A 20,608-nucleotide genomic window follows, 5' to 3' on the forward strand; every position below is an offset into this window, starting at 1 on the left:
AATTTCGAGAAGTTAAAAAAGCCGCTGCTAGAAGTTAAACCTGCCTACTTCAGTGATCTGATATGGGAAGGGATAGTTCATTTCTTGGAGTCGGAGCAACACAAGCTACGATCAGACAAGGGAAAAGCAAATCGGAAAAAGGTGACTACTTTGCACAGCGCTGGTGCAAGATCTTTTCAAGAAGTGGAGAAGGTAACATTCACTTCATAATCTAGTAAAATAAACTTGGATTTAGAATCTTGTTTATTAATATTAATTATCTTTATGCATCTATATGTTAGATTTTAACTGAGGAATAGAATGGCGTTGTGCCAATTCGCCTTGAAGTGTGGGACAAAACACACACTCGCAAGGAAACGGATGATGATGACAAGCCAATTTACACAACTGAGGCTGCAAAAGAAATTGCGGTATGAAATTAAAATTGGATAATTTGTTTTATATAACTTATTTGAAGTAAATGACAATATATCTGAGTTTTTAACGAGTGTGATTATTGTTAGGTCACACACACTGTAGAAGGGGGGTTGAATATAGTGTATAGCACAATCAAATCGAATTCAAAGAACACAAGTAACAGAAAACAAACTTTATTAAACTCTGTAACAATGTAGAACTGTCCTCTCTCAGTGATGAATAAATATCACGAGAGCTGCTAGGGTTACAATGAATAATATTCTCGATAATGATAACACTTATAGTGTAAACCCTATGTCTGTGTTTATATACTACACAGTTACAAGATAATCGCTAATTGATATGGAATATAATTCTGCTTCCAAAATATATTAACTAGTTATCTTTTCTTCCAAGTATTCTATTCTTCATAGAATTCCTTCTTCATGCATATGTCTTCTTACGTTTGTCTTGATCTTCTTTCCTTTCAATCAGCCGCCTTTCTTATCTGAAAGTTTCCTTTAAGTCCTGATATTATCTCCTGATAAATATCTCCTGAACCTTAAGTACTGATAACTTAAGTTCTGTCTTCAGTATAAGTGTTAATATCCAGCTAAGTACTGATTTGTCCTGTTTAAGTAAGATCTGAAAACTAAACACAAATCATATTAGACATGACATTATCAAATATATCTAACAATCTCCCCCAACTTGTAAATTAGCATAATATACAAGTTTAACAGATATTTGATGATGTAAAAACATTAAGTACAAATGCATGAGAAATTGACTAGATAAATACAACTTAAAGTCCTTAAAGCTTTACCAACTTTAACTTCTGATAACAACTTCAGTCTGTATACACATCAAAATTTGAGCAGCTGTAGATCTTGACTTGGCTTCACTTTCTGATCTCTTCAATATCAGGAGTTGTTCTGAGATAGTTCTTTAACAAACATCTCTCAGCATATCTGAGTTCATCAATCATTCTCCTTTTAGCATCTTCAAGCTCTGCAGTATCTTCACCAGTTTGGAAAATAGCATATCTGAGATCAATAATTTTTGCTTTTCTCAACTCCTGATCTAGTCTGATGACATAGGCTTTGTCAGACTTTAGATGAATTCAAGTCCCTTAATACCAAGATATATTCTGATCTTTACAGTATTAGGCTTCATTTCAACAATATCACCCTTGTGATCTCTGTACTTGGGACAATATGTGCTGTCAGACTTTACAGAATAAAACTTCTTCTATCTCTGAATTTGAGTCTTCAAATAATTTGCAGCACTTTCTGTTAATCTGTCCTTCACTTGAAGTAAGAATAAAACATGTTCTAGTTCTTCAAAATACTTCAGTGGTATAGCATTTTCCCTTATATGGTAAACCCTTCCATCTGTCATGAAATATAACAAGATGTGTTCTTTCAAGAAGGTATGGTAAACCATTTGTACAGATTCAAGTTGATTCAATCTTTCAGGAGTTGCTCCAACACCTGGTTCACTTAAGGAAGTTGGATCATTGGTTGTGTTCTGCACTCTTCTTTCATCAGCACTACCCAATCCAGATTTATCTCTTGTGTAATATCCCGTATTTTCAGAATTATTATTATTATTATTTGAATATGTTTATGTGATTTTCTGATTTAGAAGGAATAAAATTGGGGATATTTTATTCCTATTTGACGAGTTTGTGTTATTAAATGGTAATGTGCTAATTGTTGAGTGTTATATTGATCCTTGTTAATTTCTGAAAATATTTCTTTAAATGTATTATTTTCAAAAGTTTATTTGAAAACCGATCATTTATTGATATCGGTAAATTGAGTTCGTTTAGTAATATTAGGGATTGGATGGATATTATGTCTGCTATGTGTTGTATATAATATTAATTGTGTGGGACTCAGTTGTCATTGAGGATTATTTGTATTATTAATTACTGAGTCGTATCGTTTTGTTTTTGTCTTTAAAAGTGATTTTATTGAAAATCTAATTTCATAAATATTTAAATTATCTTTCAAAAATATTTTTATGACTTTATAATTACAATAATTATTTTTGGGATTTTATAAAATTTAGAAATCATTATTTCATCAATTATTTAGCTCTGTGTGATTTTCTGATTTCATTTATTTGTAAAATTCGTATTTAATTCCAAAATTCATCAAAAATTATGAAACTCATATTTATTTAAGTTTGTAATATTCTGAGAATTTTAAAATTATTTTGGGAATTTTTAGGATTAATTTTACCAGCGCATTGATTCGTTTAATTGCTAAAAGCGGGTATAAATTGCGTTTCAAAAATTATTTTAAAATTTCGAAATTTATGTTTTTATAAACTTCGGGATATTTGTAATATTTTAAGACTATTTTTGTAATTTTCTGAATTTGTTTCAAGTGCAGCTCGGTTCGTTAAATCGTATAATGCGAGTATAGCGCGCAAGTCAAAAATACTTTAAAAATTATGAAAATTTTATTGTATTAGTTTTTAATTATTCCGAGAATTTTAAAATTTATTTGGTAATTTTCGGGTTAATTGTACCCATAAGTCTACTCGTTAAATTTTAAATTTCGGGACAAAATTAGGCTTGTATGTTGATAAGTACTGGAAATAGTACAGTGGTTAAAAGAAAAAATAAAAAAAAAGAAAAAAAAAATATAGAAAACGTGTACACACCCCCACCCCACCTGGCAAACCAACCCCCCTTTTTATTTGTTCACCCGCGTACCCCCCAATTTCTTTACCCAGCCTCTGCTTCCTTCTCTCTCTGTCTCTCCACCGTCTCATATATTTATATACTTTTCAATTTTCAAAAATTCATATCTTACAAACCGTTCATCCAAATTTCAATTGTTATATACATAAACGATCAGCGCTTCGATACCTACGCATAGGTATATATATTGCAAGGTTTTGAGAAGAAAAATTGCGGGGCATATTTCCGTTATATTTCCGTTTTAATTTATTTTCGGGACGTAAAAAAAGAGTTTGGAGGTGGTGATTACTCCACATGGCATCTCAGCATGTATATATCTATCGCCATTAATTTCGGATTTTTCTGGAGATATTTTCCGGACATCAGATTTTCTCTTCGGGGTGATCAAAATTTATTTTGGGTAACGATTCCGAAATTTCGCCTTCGTAGTTGTGTATATTATAGCATGTTAGTGTTTATATATTTATTTCATAATTTTTAGAAATTGTTGGACAAGTCACTTTTGGTCCGAGTTTTGGTTCAGGTGGCCGTGTTATTTATTTCTGGAGTGTTTATACGCGTAAATATAAAGTATTGTGTTGATTGTTGTTAGTTGTGTCGATATGATATCGACTGGCAGTCCGAGAAATAGAGAAGGTGCTGTCCGATTTCCAAGAGAATATTATTTTAAATTATTTTCCAGGCTCAATAATTCTTATAAAATTATTTCGAGTGTTTGAGCACTATTATTTAGTTATAAATGATTCGGAGACCCGTGTTAATTCCGAAAAATGTTCAAAAATTCATAATAAATAAACCGTTTATCCGTTTAATACGAAACGAACGCGTACAGACTCAGAAAAATATTCCGCTTTCATTAAAAATACTTTCGAGACCCAAATCCTTTTTTTTTCGAAAGGTCGTTTGTTTTACAAGTTATTCTGAGTCGATTATTGATCGAAAAATCATATTTTGACCTGATTTCAGTTTTAAACATATCGAGTCGACCCTTTTGACGAACTGAGTCATATGTGATATGAATTAAGTGATATATGAGTTATGTGCTTATGTGTTATGTGAATTAGGTGTGTATGTGGATCAAGGGTCCTATGTTTGTCTGTTATATTTATGTGAGGGTCATAAGAATCTTGTGTTGGACTGTTTCTTTTATGTGCGGGTTATCGTATGGGTAGACGATTGGCTTTTGACGCGTAGTTCATCGAGTGGTTATCGATTAGACAATTAAAGTTCTATATTTTAATTATAGATGCGGATCATTCGAGTTGATCAAGACAAGATGTTGGGTAAAGAGTGAGATGGAATGGAGTTGGATAACTGGCTTCTAGAAATTGCAGGAGCGGCATATCAGTCAAGTGTGGAATAGAAGGACGGTGATGTCTTAAGACAGAATGTCAGAATAGATGCGTGTTTATGAGTGTGACTAACTGCTAAAACCCAAAGGCAAGTACCCCTGACTTCACTTATCATTCAAGTGACGTTTATTTCGAATTTCATTATGCAAGTATTTCTATCATCACTTATTGTTCAAGTGATATTTATTTTGAATCGTATCATGCAAGTATTGTTTTCCCTATTCAGTTCAAGATAGATAAATGTTTTACATATCGCTGAATTAAATAATTCTGTTTATGCAAGTATTCTTCTGCTGGAATAGCTAAGTGATTTTACTTATCCAATTATCGGATTTATAAATGCTTTGGATTTTGAGAAAAGTGATTTGGTTGCGAATATTCCTACACAAGAATTGGGGGAATAAAATTATTTCGGGTGTCGAGTATCATGACCCCATTTCAATAAAAGGTTTTAAGATTGGATCATAATTGCGTAAGTGACCGGGACGGACGGTCCAGCGGAGGGCTATTTCTAAGTGCCATATGAACTATTATGACACCATTTTGCCACAGGCTAGTTATGCCTTTTTGTTTGAGTACTCGTGTTTTTGGGGTCACGTTTCTATGAATCATGACCTTGTGCTATCACACGGGCTGATCAGCATGTGATAGTACGTCCGTCGGAGAATGATCCTAATCTAAATTGTCATATCATTTTTGATATTCATAGAATAAATGATTTATTGACTGATTCTGTTTTGGATTAAAAGTACTGATTCTGTTTTGGATTAAAAGTGAACTGTGGCTTTGATTCAGTTTCTGATTTTATGGATACTTACGTTGTTGTTAAATATCAAAGGTGGTATTAGTATAGATGATTGATGTTGACTTCAGTATGGGTGTTGTGAGCATCAAAGTTCGTATTGATATCTAATTTGATATGACAACAAAATAAGTATTAATATCAAGAGTTGAGTTTTGGGTAAAGTTTATGATTCATTCGATGATCATTGTTTCATGTTATTGTGGTTTACGATATTTCCGTAAACACTGTTTTTACGAGTTTTATTCTCGTCAAGATTCAAAGTATTGCTGAAGCATGTCGCTCAAGAATATCAAAATGGTTTTGAATACAATTAAGGAATCAATTCTGGGGTTCCTCAACTAAAATTTTATGATTCAGCAACTATGATTTTTAAAAATGTTCTGCTCTAATGCAGATGTCGGTTTTATATCAAACGACCCTATATTTACTATAATGATCTTGCTGAGCATTTCTTCCGCTCATACTTGCCTGTTTTTAAATTTAACCTCCAGTGAGGATTAGCTTGCGCTGTTTAGCTGCATAATTCGAGGAAGCAAAGAAGAAGCTCTTGGAAGGTGGTTGGTCCAGGGTTTGCGGACTAGTGTAAGTTTTATTATGTAAAGTTGTTTATATTATATTATATTATAGTTGTGTATTTTATTTAGGCCTAGTATACTTCATTTCGAAGTTATACTAGCGGGTTAAGTTTGGATATTGAGAATTATTGAAAAGAGTTTTAAAAGAAAGTGAAAAATTTATTTGTGGAATTTGGATATCTTGTTTCTAGAACTGTAACCTTAAAAGATCTTGGATTAGTTTGGGGTCATAAATGATAAATATCTTCCGCTGGCATTTATTTATTGATATAACAGGTTAATTTGGATTGAAGTTTTATAGTGACGACCAAATCTTCTGACCCCGAATTTGGGGGCGTTACAGGTTGGTATCAGAGCTGAGGTTATAGTAAACTAGAAACGAGAGTGTGTAGGAGTGTGTATAGCTATGTGAGGACGTTTGAGCTCATATCGAGTTCCTGTTGGACTATCGGATATAGTGCCAACGAGTAAGTTAAGATAAGGCGTATTCGTTTGAGATGATTGTGCTGAGCTAGATGGAACTCCGGAAAGCTGCAAACTTCTATGGGGGAATCTTCCGAGGCTACTACGATTCGACGACGATGAAGATTATCAATATCTTGTGAACGTGAAGAAGTGTCTAGAATTGGGTGACGAGTCAACAGAAGAATTCAAATAGAAGATAAATATTAAGACCTTGGTAATACCTTCTCTTTTATAATTCCTTTTGACATCTCTTAAAAAGAAGTAATTGTTAGAGGATATATTCCCTAACACTCATTTTCAATCATATATGTGTTTTAATTGTGCCAGAGGCTGTCGTGAAACCTATTTTTCAGGTTTTGATAGCTCTGTCAAGTTATGATAATTTAATTTCACTTTTCTTATTTGGTGGATAGTTTCTTGATGATGTGACACCATTTGCTCATTCGGTGACATAATTTTGTTCTCTGGATTTCATTTCTTTCAGAAATATCAGCTTTGAAATCTTGTCAGCTTTATTCATTTGATTTTCAATTTCTTTCATATTCTTTTATTCTGACTGAGATGAACAACCCTAACTATAGGGGACACAAGGTATACCTGTCTGTGTGATAGGAGTTGGATGGGACGCCATCACTTGTGTGTATTGTGAATACATGAAGGTTAACAACCTTTAGTAGTGTCTTAATTTGGACACGCAATACTAAGTTCATTTGATCATATTGATCTCTCAGTTATTCCTTCATTTCAACAATACTTTTTCTCAAATTCAGATTTTGGTTCCGTTATGATATCAAATTCTCTTCTTTTTGAAATTCTATGATTTTATCATTCCAAATATTCGAAGGTATGCCAATCAAGTTAAGTTGAGTATCCTGTTCAAGTCAAAGTAAGGCGATGTAATGGAATTACGAAGGACGACAGTGGACTGCAATGCGATTAGAATATCAGGGGCGTATAGCGAAGTCAATCTGTTCTTTTATTTCTCTCTCTATCTTTCTTTCTTTTCTTCCCTCTATCTTTCTCTTTATTCTTCTTTCTCGCAATCAGTAAAGCGATTCTATTGAGGAATTGGTCAAAGGATGTGGAAGGAACAATGGTGTGGAGTGAAGCTCCCGTGATAATTGTGTGGTATAAGGAATTGCGGTGTTATTTGGAATTTTGGAAGAAAGTTAAGTAAGCAGTATTGGAAAGTTGGTTAGAAAACCCTTAATATTTTCTTCTGCTGATTCCGAGGACGGAATCCTTATAAGGAGGGTAGATTGTAATATCCCGTATTTTCAGAATTATTATTATTATTATTTGAATATGTTTATGTGATTTTTTGATTTAGAAGGAATAAAATTGGGGATATTTTATTCCTATTTGACGAGTTTGTGTTATTAAATGGTAATGTGCTAATTGTTGAGTGTTATATTGATCCTTGTTAATTTCTGAAAATATTTCTTTAAATGTATTATTTTCAAAAGTTTATTTGAAAACCGATCATTTATTGATATCGGTAAATTGAGTTCGTTTAGTAATATTAGGGATTGGATGGATATTATGTCTGCTATGTGTTGTATATAATTTTAATTGTATGGGACTCAGTTGTCATTGAGGATTATTTGTATTATTAATTACTGAGTCGTATCGTTTTGTTTTTGTCTTTAAAAGTGATTTTATTGAAAATCTAATTTCATAAATATTTAAATTATCTTTCAAAAATATTTTTATGACTTTATAATTACAATAATTATTTTTGGGATTTTATAAAATTTAGAAATCATCATTTCATCAATTATTTAGCCCTGTGTGATTTTCTGATTTCATTTATTTGTAAAATTCGTATTTAATTCCAAAATTCATCAAAAATTATGAAACTCATATTTATTTAAGTTTGTAATATTCTGAGAATTTTAAAATTATTTTGGGAATTTTTAGGATTAATTTTACCAGCGCATTGATTCGTTTAATTGCTAAAAGCGGGTATAAATTGCGTTTCAAATATTATTTTAAAATTTCGAAATTTATGTTTTTATAAACTTCGGGATATTTGTAATATTTTAAGACTATTTTTGTAATTTTCTGAATTTGTTTCAAGTGCAGCTCGGTTCGTTAAATCGTATAATGCGAGTATAGCGCGCAAGTCAAAAATACTTTAAAAATTATGAAAATTTTATTGTATTAGTTTTTAATTATTCCGAGAATTTTAAAATTTATTTGGTAATTTTCGGGTTAATTGTACCCATAAGTCTACTCGTTAAATTTTAAATTTCGGGACAAAATTAGGCTTGTATGTTGATAAGTACTGGAAATAGTACAGTGGTTAAAAGAAAAAGAAAAAAAAAAGAAAAAAAAAATATAGAAAACGTGTACACACCCCCACCCCACCTGGCAAACCAACCCCCCTTTTTATTTGTTCACCCGCGTACCCCCCAATTTCTTTACCCAGCCTCTGCTTCCTTCTCTCTCTGTCTCTCCACCGTCTCATATATTTATATACTTTTCAATTTTCAAAAATTCATATCTTACAAACCGTTCATCCAAATTTCAATTGTTATATACATAAACGATCAGCGCTTCGATACCTACGCATAGGTATATATATTGCAAGGTTTTGAGAAGAAAAATTGCGGGGCATATTTCCGTTATATTTCCGTTTTAATTTATTTTCGGGACGTAAAAAAAGAGTTTGGAGGTGGTGATTACTCCACATGGCATCTCAGCATGTATATATCTATCGCCATTAATTTCGGATTTTTCTGGAGATATTTTCCGGACATCAGATTTTCTCTTCGGGGTGATCAAAATTTATTTTGGGTAACGATTCCGAAATTTCGCCTTCGTAGTTGTGTATATTATAGCATGTTAGTGTTTATATATTTATTTCATAATTTTTAGAAATTGTTGGAGAAGTCACTTTTGGTCCGAGTTTTGGTTCAGGTGGCCGTGTTATTTATTTCTGGAGTGTTTATACGCGTAAATATAAAGTATTGTGTTGATTGTTGTTGGTTGTGTCGATATGATATCGACTGGCAGTCCGAGAAATAGAGAAGGTGCTGTCCGATTTCCAAGAGAATATTATTTTAAATTATTTTCCAGGCTCAATAATTCTTATAAAATTATTTCGAGTGTTTGAGCACTATTATTTAGTTATAAATGATTCGGAGACCCGTGTTAATTCCGAAAAATGTTCAAAAATTCATAATAAATAAACCGTTTATCCGTTTAATACGAAACGAACGCGTACAGACTCAGAAAAATATTCCGCTTTCATTAAAAATACTTTCGAGACCCAAATCCTTTTTGTTTCGAAAGGTCGTTTGTTTTACAAGTTATTCTGAGTCGATTATTGATCGAAAAATCATATTTTGACCTGATTTCAGTTTTAAACATATCGAGTCGACCCTTTTGACGAACTGAGTCATATGTGATATGAATTAAGTGATATATGAGTTATGTGCTTATGTGTTATGTGAATTAAGTGTGTATGTGGATCAAGGGTCCTATGTTTGTCTGTTATATTTATGTGAGGGTCATAAGAATCTTGTGTTGGACTGTTTCTTTTATGTGCGGGTTATCGTATGGGTAGACGATAGGCTTTTGACGCGTAGTTCATCGAGTGGTTATCGATTAGACAATTAAAGTTCTATATTTTAATTATAGATGCGGATCATTCGAGTTGATCAAGACAAGATGTTGGGTAAAGAGTGAGATGGAATGGAGTTGGATAACTGGCTTCTAGAAATTGCAGGAGCGGCATATCAGTCAAGTGTGGAATAGAAGGACGGTGATGTCTTAAGACAGAATATCAGAATAGATGCGTGTTTATGAGTGTGACTAACTGCTAAAACCCAAAGGCAAGTACCCCTGACTTCACTTATCATTCAAGTGACGTTTATTTCGAATTTCATTATGCAAGTATTTCTATCATCACTTATTGTTCAAGTGATATTTATTTTGAATCGTATCATGCAAGTATTGTTTTCCCTATTCAGTTCAAGATAGATAAATGTTTTACATATCGCTGAATTAAATAATTCTGTTTATGCAAGTATTCTTCTGCTGGAATAGCTAAGTGATTTTACTTATCCAATTATCGGATTTATAAATGCTTTGGATTTTGAGAAAAGTGATTTGGTTGCGAATATTCCTACACAAGAATTGGGGGAATAAAATTATTTCGGGTGTCGAGTATCATGACCCCATTTCAATAAAAGGTTTTAAGATTGGATCATAATTGCGTAAGTGACCGGGACGGACGGTCCAGCGGAGGGCTATTTCTAAGTGCCATATGAACTATTATGACACCATTTTGCCACAGGCTAGTTATGCCTTTTTGTTTGAGTACTCGTGTTTTTGGGGTCACGTTTCTATGAATCATGACCTTGTGCTATCACACGGGCTGATCAGCATGTGATAGTACGTCCGTCGGAGAATGATCCTAATCTAAATTGTCATATCATTTTTGATATTCATAGAATAAATGATTTATTGACTGATTCTGTTTTGGATTAAAAGTACTGATTCTGTTTTGGATTAAAAGTGAACTGTGGCTTTGATTCAGTTTCTGATTTTGTGGATACTTACGTTGTTGTTAAATATCAAAGGTGGTATTAGTATAGATGATTGATGTTGACTTCAGTATGGGTGTTGTGAGCATCAAAGTTCGTATTGATATCTAATTTGATATGACAACAAAATAAGTATTAATATCAAGAGTTGAGTTTTGGGTAAAGTTTATGATTCATTCGATGATCATTGTTTCATGTTATTGTGGTTTACGATATTTCCGTAAACACTATTTTTACGAGTTTTATTCTCGTCAAGATTCAAAGTATTGCTGAAGCATGTCGCTCAAGAATATCAAAATGGTTTTGAATACAATTAAGGAATCAATTCTGGGGTTCCTCAACTAAAATTTTATGATTCAGCAACTATGATTTTTAAAAATGTTCTGCTCTAATGCAGATGTCGGTTTTATATCAAACGACCCTATATTTACTATAATGATCTTGCTGAGCATTTCTTCCGCTCATACTTGCCTGTTTTTAAATTTAACCTCCAGTGAGGATTAGCTTGCGCTGTTTAGCTGCATAATTCGAGGAAGCAAAGAAGAAGCTCTTGGAAGGTGGTTGGTCCAGGGTTTGCGGACTAGTGTAAGTTTTATTATGTAAAGTTGTTTATATTATATTATATTATAGTTGTGTATTTTATTTAGGCCTAGTATACTTCATTTCGAAGTTATACTAGCGGGTTAAGTTTGGATATTGAGAATTATTGAAAAGAGTTTTAAAAGAAAGTGAAAAATTTATTTGTGGAATTTGGATATCTTGTTTCTAGAACTGTAACCTTAAAAGATCTTGGATTAGTTTGGGGTCATAAATGATAAATATCTTCCGCTGGCATTTATTTATTGATATAACAGGTTAATTTGGATTGAAGTTTTATAGTGACGACCAAATCTTCTGACCCCGGATTTGGGGGCGTTACATCTTGCTTCCTTTCCAGTAACCACTCTTGCTTCAAAACCACTTGCTGTAGTCTTTAAAGGTTGAGTCTGTTTGGCTTTAGTGAATCCTGGTAGGAGTAACTTTGAGGATTTAACATGAGCAATGTCAGAGGTTTCCTTTGACTTATCTTCTGATATCAAGCCAACTTGAGCTATATCAGAGGTTGCTTGCTTCATTGTTATATCAGAACTAACTATATCTTGACTCTGAACAACTTGAGCCATGTCAGAGGTTGTCTTAGAAATCTTCCTTGAAGTCAGAGTAAGATTAGCATCTTTATCAAAAATTTCTTCATCCATAGGAGGCACATAAACCTTTACAGGTTCACCAACCTTTTCTTTGCCCTTTGACCTTGGATCTATCTGTACTTGTGATTTGGCTTTAGTTGCCATAGGATTTGTCCATTCTTTTATCACAATGCCTTTAGCCGTAGTAAGTTTCTTTTTAACAACAGAAGCTTCAGATTTGGAGTTGACTTTTTCTAACTTAAGTCTAGCTTCTTCTTCCATTAGACTCTCAAAGTCCATTCCTGGATTTTCTTTCAGAAATAACTGTCTTGAAATTTCTTCATCAAGTTCCAAAAGTTCATCAGAACTTATCCTTTTACCAGTATCAGAAGTTATTCTTCTCCCAATATCAGAACTTGTTCTATGTCTTGTAGTTCCAGTTCTACTTGATGAGAGACCTCCACCTTGACCATGACCTTCACCCATTCCAGAGTTTCCCGGATCATTACCATCCTTTCCCTTCAGTGTCTTATCAGGTTTGCATTTGGACTTAATTACTTTCTCCCCCTTTTTGGCATCAGCAGGTAAAAGAAGAGAGACAAGCAATTCCACTGAGGATTGGATCTCATTGAGTTGAGATTGCTGAGAAGCTTGATTATTTAAAATTTCATCAATCTGAGACTGTTGCTTCTTTTGGATTTTCTCAATGTTGGTAATTTTGTCAAAGGAAGGTTTGAAAAACCTTTTCTTGTCCAACTTGACAACTGTATCTTGCTGAATTAAGGTTTCTTGAATCTTGTCCATCTTGGCCTGAGTTATAGAGTGTTGACCTTGAAGGTGCCTTGTACTAAATACAGTAACTCTTAGCTGTGTCTTGAAATCATCGTTGACTAGTATCTCATCAGCTTTTGCCAAGTGATCAGCAAGAATCTTTTCAGTAGGGACAAAGGTAACTGTGTTCCACTCCTTAGTCCACTCATGTCCTCTAGGAGTTTCACTCCAAGGTACTGGTGTTTCCCCTGTAACAAACTTTTTGACTATCTCAGCTTTTGAAGGAGCTTGTAGAGGTGCATGTCCAGAAGGACCAGCTGCATCAGCATCTAAATTAGTAGCAGCATTACCAGTATCATCAAAATTTGCAGCATCAGAACTTACAGAGTCAACATCTTCAGCATCTTCTGATAAAAGAACAGTATGAGAAGCTATGGAGGCTTCAACATCATCCTCTAAGTGCTGATCTCCAACTAAGTTCTGATCAACAGCCATATTCTGATGCTCACCTAAAATCTGATCTTCAGTATCTAGATGCAGAGAAGGTGTTATAGGCAATTCTGGATTAAAAACATCATCAGGAATTGGTGTTGTTGGTGGAGTGACTTGAGTTGGTGGAGCTTCTAGATACAAAACCTGAGGCACTTCCAAGTTATGGATGTCAATTTCATCACTTGGCCCCTGGTTATCAGCATATACTGGAGACACTGGAGGTGTAGGAATGTGAGTAGTGTCTGGCTCATGTAGTGGAGAGTGATGAGTTGCATGAGGGTCTGGATCAGCACCAGGAGAATTGTGAGCTTCAACAGGGTCTTGTAAGATCAGAGATTCCTGATCCCCTTCCTCAGCTACTGCTTCCATTCCTTTACCAGAATCTTCAGGCCTTTTTGCCAATATTTTGAATCTTCTAGCTTTTAAGGAGACTTTAAGAGCTGTATCATCAGAATTACACTTTCTAAGCCTTTTTAGGGGCCTAGAACTCCCAATATCAACATCCTCCTGAGAAGAGACCTTCTTAGCTTCTCGAACAATAGGTTCTGATACAGGAACCTGTTCCTCAGCATCTGATTCATCTCGCAGAATGAATCTCCTTCTCTTCTGTTGTGGCTGAGGTGCTTTCTTAGTCCTTTTAGGTTTGGAAGAGGAAGGCTGCACTGTAGGTTCTGAAGTTTGAGGTGGAGAAGTTCGAGGTAGTTGAGTAGAAGTGGTAGGTGCTGATGGATGAGGTGCAGACGATTGGACATCAGGATATAGTGCAGTGTATTTAATGGGATCATAGGTTATTAAGGCTTGTTTGACAGATAAAGGAATTAAGAGGGGTCTTAACACATCCTTATTATTATCAGTAGATAATAAGTCAGTAAAATCACTTTTAGCTATTCTGAATGATGAAATTAATTCACTAGCATTTCGGGGCTTATTATCACAACAGAAACTATAGATAAGCTGACAGAATCTAGCAAAATAAACAGTAGATCTATCTTCATTCATTCTATCCCCAATAAAACCTAAAACAACACTTGAATAGTCAAAATCAGTTTAATTTATGAGAGCATACCCGATTTGCTGGCTGAATTTGGGAATTGCATCAAAATTGGAACATTTGTTTGCAAAAGCCTTGGTTATGCAATCAAAGAAGAAACTCCATTCCCTCCTTATGAAAGATCTCTTCAACTGGCCCAACTTTGCCAATATCCTTTCATATCCCAGACTGGTCATCATGTTTTGAAGAACTGGCTCGTCAACAGTAGAATAAACACAGTTCTCAGGTAGCTGCAGTGCTTGTCGAACCGTAGACAATGTCACAACATACTCATCCTCCCCTGATGAAAAAATAATACTTGGGCACCCTTGAGCACCACCATCATCATATACACCGCTTCTTCAGAACTCCAGTACTTGAGTACCAGAGACTGCTTCGGGTTCAGTCAGAGCATACCCAATATCAGAACTAGCAAGAAAGTCCTGAATGAAGTGAAGTTCAGAGGGTGCTTCTGACTTGCTAAGAATAGCAGAGAAGTTATTAGGAACAAACGTAGCTCCATCGAAAATTATGTCCTTGGGTGCCATGAGAATTCGTGAGAAAGAAAATTGCCTGTAAGGTGTTTGAGAAAATGTCTGTATGAAAAATCGTCAGTAGATGAGAGAGAATAAAAGTAAAAAGAGAGAGATAAAATATGAAAGAAAAGAAAAGATTTTACAATCTTTTCTCTCTTTTACTTATACACGGTAGAAAAAGTAACCGTTAAGACACCTGTCAGACATGCAGCAGTAAAAGATAATTAATGGGCACGGGTATTCAGTAATCATTACTTATCACATGCAGATTTTCAAGGAAAAACCGTTCCACTTACCAAGTAATCCCATTAATCAAGGTCGTTCAATTTTATTTTAAATTTTAAAACTGTTCCCACTTAATAAATTTTTTATTACTGCCTCACCAATATTCTGTAAAATTACGACCAATGAGAGAATGACCATTAATAAACCAAGTAAACAAAGACTGTCACATCAGAATCAGAACTTGATTTGTATCAGAGCTAAAAAGGTCATCAGAATGTGGTTAGTATCAGGATTTAAAATGTTATCAGAATATCAAACGACTCAGAGATAAAATCTTGCATAAATATAAAATTTCATTAATATATTGAGCAAATACATTTCATGAAATTTAAAGTACATGCTTAAAAGTACAAGATTGTCCTAAGCTACAAATCCTAACATCAACAGCTTTAGTCCCAAGCTAAGAAGCCAGACAAAGATGACGATGAAGAGAAACAGATAGCTGAAATTATTTCTTCTTCCTACTCTCAACAAAGAGAATAGCAAGATGAATGATTCGTTCCTGCTGTCGGAGAGCTTCTCTCCGTTCCTCTTCCAGACGCTCAAGATGGCGATGATAGTCCATGTAGAAGAACAAGAGGTCTGTGAGAACCTCTTGGGGAACTGAGTCCCAGATTTCATTAGGAATGGCAATGACATGCCATTCCTGCTGCCATTCCGTACACCTCAACTCGATAGTGAAAGTGTCATAGTTCAGAACTAAGTTGAAATGAACCATGTGTGTGATGAGATAAAAAATGAGTTTGAGAGAAAATGAGAGATGTGTTGGCTGGAATGAGGTGTTGGTTTATATAACCAATAAAATACCAAGAGACGCAAGGAAAATTGAATGGTTACAGATAGAAATAATTATACCTCATCTCCCTAGACTGATGAGAATAATAACATCCATTGGAAGTTTAAAACAGGATTTAATGCGCACACGAAACAAGTAAAAAAAATTATAGTGCATAGACGAGTACCACTAACCCAAATTGTGTTCACTGTTAATATCTCACCCAAACATATTCTGATTTTAAATAAGACTGTTTCCGAATTTAACCACAAATAAGTCAAGTAAAGAATCAGAATTTAATATCAGAACTTAGACTTATATCAGAACTTAACAGTCATCAGAACATGATTTTTTAACTCGAAAAGTGAATGCCTATTTCTGTAATTCTTCACACAAATTCTGATTTCATTTCTTCAGAACTTAATCATCAGAACTTCCATCAGAATTTATCCTCAGAATTTATACAACTGACACTTAAACGTTTATCTAAAACAATATTTATCACCACAGTAATTTTCATCATTCATATGGAGTGTATGTGTATGCAGTAAGCTTAATATCAGATAAAGATTAAAGTCTGATTCACTTCAGTATATCTTAAAAATAAGGCATAACTAAGAAATTTGCTCAAAATCTGTCATGATTCTGAAGTCTACTTTAGAATGAGTTCATGCATGCATCCACCTCAACTGTTTTGTGCTCATTTTATGCATCTTTTGAAATTCCATTTTACAGTGGCTTCTCAGTGTAAGTGAGTCACGACTGCTTATCAGAATTTATGCTATTATCAGAGTATTTCTCCAGTAATCATTGAGTGTGAAAAGTCACCAAGAAAAATATTTATTTGCTTTTCTGATGCATATTACTTAATACCAGCAATGCACTTGGGTCTTCCCTTCCACATTTTTACTCTAGATCTCAAAGGAGTACCTGATTTTAATTTCTTTTGTTTTCTTTTGATAAGTGAGGTTTATCAGCACTTAGTACATCCATCAGATTTACGAAAATCAGAACTTAACAGATAAGAAACACTATTCCAGTCTGTGACTTAGTAATGAGATACACAAAGTAAACTTCAACTAAGCTCAGTATCAGAATTTGCTTGTGTTAAGAGATTTCCACATAAACAATTACTTCAAACATGGGATCTTTAGTATATTAAAGACTACTAGGTCAGCATCTAGCATAGTTATCCTCATTGGATTGAATAGTCACAGAAACATTCATATCACTATCAGAGTGTAGAAATTCACATTAGACAACAATCAGTACTTAAGCAATTTTCAATTAAGCATAGAATACACAAAGATAGTAATATCTGTAAATACTGATCATAAAGTCTGATGAAACAGAATCATAAACTAAGCAGACTTAGAGAAAGAACCTGAAACCATTCCAAGTTCATTTACCAATCTTGTAAAAGTAGCTTCACACAGTGGTTTTGTGAAGATATCTGCTAGTTGTTGATCTATTGGAACAAAGTGCAATTCCATTGTACCTTCATCCACATGTTCTCTTTTGAAGTGGTACCTAATGCTGATGTGCTTAGTCATTGAGTGTTGAACTGGATTACCTGTCATAGCAATAGCACTTTGATTATCATAGTAAATAGGGATTTTAAAGTATGTTAACCCTTAATCCAGTAACTGATTCTTCATCCAAAGAATCTGTGCACAACAGCTTCCTGCAGCAATATACTCTGCTTCTGCAGTTGATGTGGAAATTGAATTTTATTTCTTGCTAAACCAAGAAACCAATCTGCCTCCAAGAAATTGGCAGCTTCCACTTGTGTTTTTCCTGTCAATTTTGCATCCTGCAAAATCTGCATCTGAGTAACCTATTAGTTTAAAATCTGATTCTCTGGGATATCACAATCCCTGATCAGATGTTCCCTTAAGATACTTGAAAATTCTTTTCACAGCTGTTAAGTGAGGTTCTCTTGGATCTGCTTGAAATCTTGCACAAAGACAGGTAGCATACATGTTATCAGGTCTACTAGCAGTTACATAGAGTAGAGAGCAAATCATACCTCTGTAATCAGTAATATCTACTGATTTACTAGTATCCTTATTCAATTTTGTTGTAGTGGCCATGGGAGTGGATGCACTTGAATAATCTTGCATTCCAAATTTCTTCAGCAAATTTCTGGTGTACTTGGATTGACAAATAAAAGTGCCTTCTTCATTCTGCTTAACTTGAAGGCCCAGAAAATAGCTAAGTTCCCCCGTCATACTCATTTGATATCTTGACTGCATTACTTTGGCAAACTTCTTGCAAAGTCTGTCATTTGTAGAACCAAAGATGATATCATCAACATATATCAGCACCAAAAGTAAGTCCTTTCCATGGTTGAGGTAGAACAGTGTTTTGTCAATAGTTCCTCTGTTAAATCCACTTTCCAGAAGAAATTGAGCTAAAGTCTCATACCATGCTCTTGGAGCTTGCTTAAGGCCATAAAGTGCTTTATGAAGCCTGTAGACATGATTTGGAAATATGGAATCTACAAAGCCTGGAGGTTGTTCAACATATACTTCCTCTTCCAATTCTTCATTGAGAAAAGCACTTTTCACATCCATTTGAAAGACAGTAAACTTTTTGTGAGCAGCATAAGCCAAAAATATTCTTATGGCCTACAATCTAGCAACTGGTGCAAATGTTTCATCATAATCAATTTCCTCCTGTTGAGAATATCCTTTTGCAACCAGCCTTGCTTTATTCCTTGTAATTATGCCATCACTATCAGTTTTGTTTCTGAACACCCACTTTGTACCAACAACAGATCTGTTCTTTGGTCGTGGTACTAGGGTCCAGACTTTATTTCTTTCAAATTCATTTAACTTTTCCTGCATTTCTTGCATCCAATCAGCATCTTGAAGAGCTTCTTCCACTTTCTTTGATTCAGTCTGAGAAAGAAAAGAATTATAGAGACATTCACTTGAAGTAGCTGTTCTATTCTGACACCTGCATCAGGATTTCCAATAATTAAGTCAGGTGTATGTGATTTAGTCCACTTCCTTGCAGATGGAAGGTTTTCTCTAGAACTGGATGCTCCCCCCATGATCCATGCTATCTTCATCAACATTTTCTGATGCTCCCCCTGAAACTATGCTCTCTGAGTTGAATCCTTCAGAATTTAAGTTTTCAGAATTATCAGAAATTGGCTTATCAGGACTTGATGAATTAAAACTTGAAGAGCCAGTTGCATGTTCTAATGCTTTTTGAGATGTGGTTGTATCTTCAGTATGCTCCCCCTGCACAGGTGCATCTTCCTTTGGCATAGCCACCACAGTTTCCATAACATCAGAGGTTAATCCATCAGAGTTTGCAGTATCAGGATTTAGACTGTCAGGATTTCCAGTATCAGAATTTAAGGCTTCATTTTCAAATCTCAGCTGATCATGATCATTGAAATCTTCAAGTCCAGTAATCTTCTTATCATCAAAGGAGACATTGATAGATTCCATGACAACCCTTGTTCTTAAATTGTAGACTCTGAAGGCTTTGTGGAAAGTGGATATTCAACAAAAATCCTTTCATCAGCTTTTAAATCAAATTTGGATAGCTGTTCAGGATGAGTCTTAAGAACAAAACACTTGCATCCAAATACATGAAAATACTTCAGATTTGGCTTCTTTTTCTTCACCATCTCATATGGTGTCTTTCCATGCTTGTTAATAAGTGTTGCATTCTGAGTAAAACAAGCAGTCTGCACAACTTCAGCCCAAAAATAGGTTGGTAGCTTTGCTTCATCAAGCATAGTTCATGCAGCTTCAATAAGAGTTCTATTCTTTCTTTCAACAACTCCATTTTGCTGTGGAGTTCCAGGAGCAGAAAATTCCTGCTTGATTCCATGGTCTTTGCAGAACTCTTCCATGATCAAATTCTTGAACTCAGTGCCATTATCACTTCTTATGATCTTCACAGAATCTTTGACCAATTTATCCAGTTGCTTGACATGATCAATCAAGATAGATGCAGTTTCACTTTTTATGTGCAAGAAATACACCCATGTGTATCTGGTGAACTCATCCACTATGACCATAGCATATTTCTTCTTTGCAATAGACATGACATTCACTGGACCAAATAGATCTACATGTAGTAGGTGATAAGGCTCAAGAATTGATGATTCAGTCTTGCTCTTGAATGAAGATTTTCTTTGTTTTGCCTTCTGACATGAATCACAAAGGCCATCAGGAGCAAATACTGATTTTGGCAGTCCTCTCACAAGATCTTTCTTGACTAATTCATTTATATTGTTGAAATTTAAATGAGAGAGTTTCTTGTGCCAATTCCAGCTTTCTTCAATTGATACTCTACTCAATAGACAGATTGCAGAACCATCAGTACTTGTTGAAATCTTGGCTTCATAAATGTTACCATGCCTGTATCCTTTCAGAACAACTTTGCCTGTAGATTTGCTTACAACTTCACAGTGTTCTTCAAAGAAATCCACATGATAACCTCTGTCACATATTTGACTAACACTTAGAAGATTGTGTTTAAGTCCTGAGACCAGAGCTACTTCTTTAATGATGACATTCCCAAGATTGATATTGCCATATCCCAGTGTTTTTCCAATGTTTCCATCTCCATAAGAAACACTTGGGCCAGCTTTCTCCACAAAGTCTGATAGCAGGGCTTTATTTCCAGTCATATGTCCTGAACATCCACTGTCCATAACTAGGATG

This window comes from Apium graveolens, chromosome 9 (assembly GCF_009905375.1).
Source record: "Apium graveolens cultivar Ventura chromosome 9, ASM990537v1, whole genome shotgun sequence".
NCBI classification, from domain to species: domain Eukaryota; kingdom Viridiplantae; phylum Streptophyta; class Magnoliopsida; order Apiales; family Apiaceae; genus Apium; species Apium graveolens.